Raw genomic sequence first — 10,070 nt, 5'->3', positions numbered from 1 at the left:
TATGTGCTACATAGTAATAAAGCTCACGCTTATACTAACTGAGTACCATTTTTTGGTTAATCTTCATACCTGAGTCTTTGCTTTAACCTGAGCCATGAGGCTAAATAATGTGGTAAATCTTGTTGGATTTATACCAGAGATGCAAGTATGATTCAACATTAGGAAAACAATCAACATAACTAAATATATTGAGCAAAAAAACCCATCCTAAACTATATGAATATTTTTTCCTTAGTAGTATTTTATTTTTTCCCCAATTACGTGTGAAGATAAGTATCAACATTCATTTTTTATACAGTTTTATGTTCCTAGATTTCTTTCTTTTTCAGTGAGGCAATTGGAGTTAAGTGACTTGCCTAGGGTCACATAGCTAGTAAGTATTATGTGTCTGAGGTCGGATTTGAACTCAGGTCCTCCTGACTCCAAGGCTGGAGCTCTATCCACTGTACCACCTAGCTGCCCCTTCAACATTCATTTTTGTAAAATTTTGAGCTCCAAATTTTCCTCCCTCCCTCCCTTCTCTCCCATCCCTAAGACAGCAAGCAAAATGATATAGGTTATACACGTACAATCATGTTAAACATATTTCCACATTAGTCATGTTGTGAAATAAGAATCATAACAAAAGGGAAAAACCAAGAGAAAGAAAAAAAATAAAGTGAAGACAGTATACTTCAATCTGTATTCAGACTCCATAGTTCTTTCTTTGGATGTGGTTAGCATTTTCCATCATGAGTCTTAGAACTGTCTTGGATCATTGTATTGCTGAGAAGAGCTAAGTCTATCATAGTTAATCATCACACAATGTTGCTATTGCTGTGTACAATGTTCTCCTGGTTCTGCTCACTTCACTAAGCATCAGTTCATGTAAGTTTCCAGGTTTTTCTGAAATCCACTTGCTCACCATTTCTTATAGCACAATAGCATTCCATTACAATCATATACCACAACTTATTCAGCCATTCTTCAATTAATGGGCATCCCCTCAATTTCCAATTTGTTGCCACCACAAACAGAACTGCTATAAATATTTTTATACATGATCTCTTTGGGATACAGACTTAGTAGTGGTATTGCTGGATCAAAGGGTATACACAGTTTTGTAGCACTTTGGGCATAGTTCCAAATTGCTCTCCAGAATGGTTGGATCACTTCACAACTCCACCAACAATGCATTAATGTTCCAGTTTTCCCACATCTTCTCCAACATTTGTCATTTTCCTTTTCTGTCATATTAGCTAATCTGACAGGTGTGAAGTGGTACCTCAGAGTTGTTTTAATTTGCATTTCTCTAATCAAGAGTGATTTAGAGCATTTTTTCATGTGACTATAGATAGCTTTAATTTCTTCCTCCAAAAACTGCCTGTTCATATCCTTTGACCATTTATCAATTGGGGAATGACTTGCATTCTTATAAATTTGATGTAGTTCTCTATATGTTTTAGAAGTGAGTTGCGTCAGCTTTGTTTGTGGAAAAACTTTTTAATTTAATCTAATCAAAGTTAAGTGTTTCACATTTTGTAATGCTGTTTCTTGTTTGGTCACGAATTCTTCCTTTCTCCATAGATCTGACAGGTAAACTATTCCTCGCTCTCATAATTTGCTTGTGGTATCATTCCTTATGTCTAAATCATGTAGTTATTTTGATCTTATCTTGGTATAGGGTGTGAGATGTTGGTCTATGCCCATACTATTCAGTTTCCCCAGCAATTTTTGTCAATGAGTTCTTATCCCAGAAGCTGGAGTCTTTAGGTTTATCAAACACTAGGTTACTATGATTATTTACTACTGTGTCTTGTGTACCTAATCTATTCCACTGATCCACCACTGTATTTCTTAGCCAGTACCAAATAGTTTGATGATTGTCATTTAATATAGTTTTAGATCTGATATTGCTAGGCCACCTTCCTTTGTATTTTTTTTTCATTAATACCCTTGATATTCTTTTGTTCTTCCAGTTGAATTTTGCTAATATTTCTTCTAGCTCTATAAGTGATTTTTTTGGTAGTTTGATTGGTATGGCACTGAATTAGTAAATTAACTTAGGTAGAATTGTCATTTTTATTATGTTAGCTTGGCCTACCCATGAGCAATTGATATGCTTCTAATTGTTTAGATCTGACTTTATTTGTGTGAAAAGTGTTTTGAAATTGTGTTCATATAGTTTCTGGGTTTGTCTTGGCAGGCAGACTCCCAAATATTTCATATTATCTGTAGTTATTTTAAATGGAATTTCTCTTTCTGTCTCTTGATGCTGGGCTTTATTGGTCATATAAAGAAATGCTGATAATTTACATGGGTTTATCTTATATCCTGCAACTTTGCTAAAGTTGTTAATTATTTCAAATAGCTTTTTAGTTGATTCTCTAGGATTCTCTAAGTATATCATCATATCATCTGCAAAGAATGATAGTTTTGTTTTCTAATTGCATATTCTAATTTCTTCAATTTCCTTTTCTTCTCTTATTACTAAAGTTAACATTTCTAGCACAATATTGAATAATAGTGGTGATAATGGGCAACCTTGTTTCACCCCAGATCTTATTGGGAATGCTTCTAGCCTATCCCCATTACAGATAATGCTTGCTGATGGTTATAGATAGATACTGTTTATCATTTTAAGCAAACTTCATTTATTTATATGCTCTGTAATGTTTTTAATAGGAATGGATGCTGTATTTTGTCAAAAGCTTTTTTCTACATCCACTGAGATAATCATATGATTTCTGTTACTTTTGTTATTGATATGGTCAATTATGCTGATAGTTTTCCTAATATTTAACCAGCCTTACATTCTTGTTTTAAACCCCACCTGGTCATAGTGTATTATACTGGTGATACATTGCTGTGATCTCTTTGCTAATATTTTATTTAAAATTTTTGCATCAATATTCATTAGGGAAATTGGTCTATAATTTTCTTTCTCTGTTTTGGCTCTTCCTGGTTTAGATATTAGAACCATATTTGTGTCACAAAAGGAATTTGGTAGGACTCCTCCAACTATTTTTTCCAAATAGTTTATATAGTACTGAAATTAATTGTTCGTCAAATGTTTGGTAGAATTGACTTGTAAATTCATCTGGCCTTGAATATTTTTTCTTAGGGAGTTTATTGACGGCTTGTTCAATTTCTTTTTCTAAAATGGGATTAAGTATTTTTTATTTCTTCTGTTAATCTGGGCAATTTATATTTTTGTAACTATTCATCCATTTCACTTAGATTTTCAGATTTATTGGCATATAGTTGAGCAAAATAGATCCAAATAATTGCTTTAATTTCTTCTTCATTGGTGGTGAACTCACTCTTTTCATTTTTGATATTGGTAATTTGGTTTTCTTCTTTCTTTTTTTTAAATCAAATTAACCAAAGGCTTATCTATTTTTTTTTCATACAACCAGCTTTCAGTTTTATTTATTAGTTCAAGAGTTTTCTTAATTTCAATTTTATTAATCTCTCTTTTGATTTTCAGAATTTCTAATTTGGTGTTTAATTGGGGATTTAAAATTTGTTCTTTTTCTAGTGTTTTTAGTTGCATGCCCAATTCATTGATTTCTCCTTTCTCTCTTTTATTCATGTGAGCATTTAGAGATATGAAGTTTCCCTTTATGAACTGCTTTGACTGCATCCCATCAATTTTGGTATGTTGTCTCATCATTGTCATTCTCTTAGATGAAATCATTGATTGTTTTTACGATTGGTTGTTTGACCCACTCATTCTTTAGGATTAGATTATTTACTTTCCAATTAGTTTTTAGGCTATCTTTCCATGTCTCTTTATTATACATAATTTTTATTGTAACATGATCTGGAAAGGATGCATTTAATATTTCTGCCTTTCTACATTTGATTATGAGATATTTTTATGCCCTAATATATGGTCAATTTTTGTGTAGGTGCCATCTGCCACTGAGAAAAAAGTATGGTTCTATCTATCCCTATTCAATTTTCTCCAGATGTCTATCATACTTAACTCTCCTAAAATTCTGTTCGCCTCCTTAATTTCTTTCTTGCTTATTTTGTGGTTAGATTTATCTAGTTTTGAGAGGAAGAGGTTAAGATCCCCCACTAGTATAGTTTTGCTGTCTATTTCTTCCTGCAACTCACTGTCTATAATACCTTATAGCCAGATGTAGTTTCCTTCCTTATCACTTTTAATTAGTTCTATTTTTGCTTTTGCTTTGTCTGAGATCAGGATTGCTATATTATAGCATAATAACATAATATATTCTACTCCAGCCTTTTACTTTTACTCTTTGTGTATCTCTGTGCTTCAAATGTGTTTCTTGTGAACAACATATTGTTGGATTTGGGTTTTTAATCCACTCTACTATATGCTTCTGTTTATGGGAGAGATAATTCCATTTATATTCACAGTTATGATTACTAACTATGGATTTGCCTCCATCCTATTTTCCCCTTTGTTTATACTTTTCTCACCCTGTCCCTCCTCACCAGTTTTGCTTCTGACCACCACCTCTCTCAATCTGCCCTTCCTTCTAGCAGTTTTTTCTTTCCCTTTGCACCTACTTCCCTATAGGTTAACATACATTTCTATACCCAACTGAGTGTTTTCTTCTTTTAGCCAAATACAATGAGAATAAAGTTCAAACAATGCTCACCCCCTCCCTTCTTTCCCTCTACTATAACAGATCTTTTGCACTTCTTCCCCTTCCTCTTCTTCAGAATGGTACAATCCTTTTTTTACCCCTTCACTTTTTTTATATATCATTGTATCAAAATCAACTTATACCCATACCCTCTGTCTATGTATGTTCCTTCTAACTGCCCTAATAGAGAAACAGTTCTCAAGAGTTACAAATATCATCCTCCCATGTAGGGATGCAAACAGTTTAAATCTTATTGATTAACATTTTTTCTTTCCTGTTTACCTTTTCATGCTTCTCTTGAGTCTTGTATTTGAAGATTGAATTTTCTGTTCAGTTATGGTCTTTTCATCACAAAAGTTTGAAAGTCCCCTATTTCATTGAATACCCATATTTTCCCCTGAAAGATTATGATCAGTTTTGCTGGGTGGTCAATTTTTGGTTGTAATCCAAGCTCCTTTGCATTCCAGATATCATATTCTGTGCCCTCTGATCCTTTAATGTAGAAGCTACTAAGTCTTGTGCAATCCTGACTGTGGCTCCTTGATATTTAAATTGTTTCTTTCTGGCTGCTTTCAGTATTTTTTTCCTTGACAAGATAATTCTGATATTTGGCTACAATTTTCCTTGGAGTTTCCATTCTGGGATTTCTTTTAGGTGGTGATCTGCGGATTCTTTTTTTTTTTTTTAGGCAATTGGGGTTAAGTGACCTGCCCAGGGTCACATAGCTAGTAAGTGTCAAGTGTTTGGTCTGAGGTCGCATTTGAATTCAGGTCCACCTGACTTCAGGGCTGGTGCTCTATCCACTGCACCATCCAACTGCCCCCAGTGGATTCTTTCAATCACTATTTTATCTTCTGGTTCTAGGATATTGGGGCAGTTTTTCTTGATAATTTCTTGAAAGATGCTATCCAGGCTCTTTTTTTGATCATGGCTTTCAGGTAGTCCAAATAATTCTTAAATTATCTCTCCTGAATCTATTTTCCAGGTCAGTTGTTTTTCCAATGAGATATTTTACATTTTTTTCTATTTTTTCATTCTTCTGATTTTGTGTGACTGATTCATGATGTCTCATGGAGTCATTAGCTTCTACTTGCCTAATTCTAAATTCTAAATGGGCAATTTTGATTACATAAAATTAAAAAGTTTTTGTTTGAACAAAATCAGTGCAGCTAACGGGAGGAGAGACAAAGTGCTTTCAATTTTGCAGTGCTTTTATACTGCCTGATCTCTAACCTCCAGTAGGAGTGTGAAAAGGAATAGGGGAGTTTCATCTGACCACCTGCCTTCCATCTTGCTGCACAGATTTCTTATAGGAAAAGGAGAGATTTTGCAACTTCCATCCTATGGTGTCTGCTTTCTGCCTGATCTCTAGCCTCTTCTGGAATTGTGAAATGGAGAAGTGGGTGCCTTACCATTGTACCTGTACATCTCTTCTCTGATTTCCAGCCTCCTGTGGGAAAAGAAATGTTCCCTCTTTTTTTTTTAATTAAAATTTATTTTGTTTTCAGTTCCAAATTCTTTCCTCCCCCTCCCCCCCATCCATTGAGAAGGCACAAAAAACAAAACTTACTACAAATATGTATAGTCATGCAAAACAAATTCCCACACTAGCTATGTTGAAAGAAAGAGGTGAAAAGAGAAGAGAAGAGAAGAGAAGAGAAGAGAAGAGAAGAGAAGAGAAGAGAAGAGAAGAGAAGGAAGACAAAAGAAAAGAAATATACTTCAATCTGCTCTCTGAGTCCATTAGCTCTCTGTCTGGAGATGGGGAACTCGTCTCAACATGAGTCTTTTGAAATTGTGGTGGGTCATTATGTTGATCAGAGTTTCTAAGTCTTTCATAATCTTTACAATATTGTTGTTACTATGTAAATTGTTCTCCTGATTCTGCTCATTTCATTTTGCATTGTTCATATACGTCTTCCCAGGTATGTCTTCAATCATATCCTTCATAATTGCTTACAACTCAATACTATTCTACCACATTATATACTATAACTTGTTACATCATTCTCCAATTAATGGGCATCCCTTCAATTTCCGTTTCTTCCCCACCACAAAAAAGAATTGCTATAAATATTTTTGTACATATGGGTTCTTTTTCTCTTGATCTCTTTGGAGTATAGACCTAGTAGTGGTATTGCTGGGTTACAGGGCATACACATTTTAATAGCTTTTGAGACATAGTTCCAAATTACTTTCTATAATGACTGGACCAGTTCACAGCTCCAACAACCATGCATCGATGTACCTATTTTCCCACAGCTCTTCCAGCATTTGCTATTTTCCCTTTTTCTTAACTTTGCCAATCTGATAGGTGTGACATGATACCTCAGAGTTTTAATTTGCATTTCTTTCGTTACTAATGATTTAGAGCATTTTTTTTCATGACTACACCTTAGATTTCTTCCTTTTGAAAATTATCTGTTCCTATCTTCTGATGGAAGTGGATCAGTTGGGGAATGGCTCTTATTTTTATAAATTTGGCTCAGTTCCCTGTATGTCTAAGAAATGAGACCTTTATCAGAGAAATTTGATGCACAGATTTTCTTCAGTTTCCTGTTTCTTTTCTAATTTTGCCTGTATTGCTTGTGAAAAAACCCTTAATTTTACATAATCAAAATTCTCCATTTTACCTACTTTTTGGTTCTGAAAATTTTCCCTTTCCATAGATCTGACAGGCAAGTTTCTCAGTTGATTTGCTTATGATGTCCCTCTTTGTGTCTAAATCATGTACTCATTTTGAACTTATTTTGGTATATGGTATGAGATATTGGTCTATATGTAGTTTCTGCCAAACTGTTTTCCAGTTTTCCCAACAGATTTTGTCCAATAGTGAGTTCTTGTCCCAGTAGCTGGGATTTTTGAGTTTATCAGAGACTGAGTCACTGAGGTTATTTGCTTTCATATACTGTGTACCTAATCTGTTAGTCTGATCAACCTATTTCTTACCTAGTACAGTCAGTTCTACTATGACATTTGTCTCAAAAATGCAAATTTGTTCCAATGCAATTGATATGTTGAGAATATTTTGGGCATAACGCAAATTTCTAGTTTGTGTATGTGCAATTTCTTCCATGAGAATTATAACTCACAAGTGCAACCCTTCTAACTCTCACTTTCACAAGCAGACATCAGGCCTTCTTCCAAGGTAAAGTGCCATATTTATTGTTTTTCTTCTAGTGTAATAGGAGATGCAGGCAGAGGGCTGGTTTGTATTCCACTCTTCCTCCCGACCTTCTACCATAGACCTCGAGGCCCAGAGTTGCACATGTCTCTGTCAACTTGATATAGCTGTGGCAACCAGGACACAGGTCAAGCAGCAGCCTAAGTCCATGGCCTCCACCACTTACTATTGTAGTATTCATTTATTTTTTAACCACTTAACATATATAAAACTGCTACTATTTTATTAGGATCTTATATCTTTAAAAAATGTATGATTGATCAAATTTTTAATCATTAGTCCCTAACTCTATTTCCCCCATAAGCTCTGTTGTTTTTATTGTGCAATTTTGTATAGTATAGTGCTTTTTGGGAACACATGTGTCACATTATAGCAAAATTGACTGCACCAAATTGTTTTGATGATTGTGGCTTTGTACAGTTTGAGATCTGATACTACTAGGCACTCTTCCTTCCCATTCTTTTTTCACTGATTCCCTTGATAGTCTTAACAGTTTGTTCCTTCAGATGAATTCTGTTATTACTGATTCTAATTCTATAAAGTAATCCTTTGGTAGTTTAATTGGCGTGTCATTAGATAACTAAATTAATTTAGGTGGCATTGTCAATTTTATTATATTGCTTTAGCCTACCCATGAGTAATTAATAGCTCTCCAGTGCTATTCTATCTTACCAGGATCCTGATGCTGAGGTGAGAGAGAGAGTACCATTCTATCAAATCTTCAACTTAGTCTCCTGCCTTTGGGAGAGTACCTACTCCATCTGCTCCAAGTTCTTGCTCACTCATCTAAACTGTCCAAGGATTTGAAAGGATCCCACCCTCAAGTCACAATACTATTGAATTTGAAAATCTACCTAAATTTTTCACTTGATTAGTAAGCTCCTACCTAGTTGCACTCTCCACATCCCATTGATTTTGAAACTCTATAGTTTATTATCTAAACCTCATTCCCCATTCCCTACTACCTTATTTCCATCCCCTCGATGTCCTTACCCCAAAGTCCCAAACAAAATATCATTCACCTCTTCCACTATGCCCTCTGGAATGCTTGCTCCATAGGCAACAAACTTACTCACTTCTTCAATCTTTCTCTTTCCTATTGCTTCCATGTTCTGGCTATCACTGAGGCCTGGCTCCCTCCTGATAACACAGCCTCCCTGCTCACACTTTCTGGCACTGGGTGCAATTTCACTCATTCCCTTTGACTCAGTCATCATGAAGGGAAGTTGGATTACTCCTTGCTCCCCATTGCCACTTCCAGGTTTTTCCTCTACCACCATCACTAATTAATCTCTCATCCTTTGAGGCTCATACAATTCATATCTAACAACCAATCAAAATCCTGGTAGCTGTTGTCCCCCAACCTCCAGGACACTTCCCTTCCTTCCTAAATGAATTCAGAACCTGGATCAAAATTTTTCTTTCCCCCTTAACTCCTGCCCCTATACTTCAACATACATATTGTTGACACACCCTCAAACATTATAACCTCATAGTTCTTTAACTTACTCTTTTCCCATGACCTACTCCTCCACCCCACCTCAGTAACACATAAAGATGATCATACCCTTGATCTTGCCATCACCTACAAATACACTACCTCCATGTTCAAGAACTCTGAAATTCCCTTCTTTAATCACAATCCATTGGCTTTTAACTCTCCTTTTGCCTTCCTATACTAAACTCTGCTCTTTATCCATACCATGACCTCCAATTCCCCAACACCTCAGTTCTTTTCTAGGCCATGCCCCCTCCATTAGCCACATTCTCCTCCTTTTCCCATCTTGATCCTTTAGTGAACTGTTAAATTCTACACTATTCTCTTCTTTTGAGTCTCTAGCCACCTTATGAAATCTCAGATGTATCAAGCCTCAGTCTTTAATCACCCCCACCATCTGTTGCTTTTACATGAGTACTGCTGAATGAAGGCAGAGAAAATTATGCAACCATTATGTCTAGATCCATTACAAATTTATGTCACATATTATCAACTGGGCCCTTACTGCTGCAATCCTTCTCACCATTCCCAAATCAACTCACTATCTCACTCACCATAGCAGCAATTTCAAATCTTTTTACCCTCCTCAAACCTCCCACAGCTCCCCCTCCCCACCACCACCATAATTGAGAATATTACTTCATATTTTACTGAAAAAATGAGGCCCTTTGCCATGAGCTCTCTCTTCTTTCCTCTTCACCATCTCATATTACTCATATGCCTTCTGCCACTACATCCTCCTTCACTCCTGTTTCACACAAAGAAGTGGCCCTTCTCCTCG

The sequence above is a fragment of the Phascolarctos cinereus genome, unplaced genomic scaffold (genome assembly GCF_003287225.1).
Source record: "Phascolarctos cinereus isolate Bilbo 61053 unplaced genomic scaffold, phaCin_HiC Scaffold_8;HRSCAF=390, whole genome shotgun sequence".
NCBI lineage: Eukaryota > Metazoa > Chordata > Mammalia > Diprotodontia > Phascolarctidae > Phascolarctos > Phascolarctos cinereus.
This window is presented reverse-complemented; position numbering follows the sequence as displayed.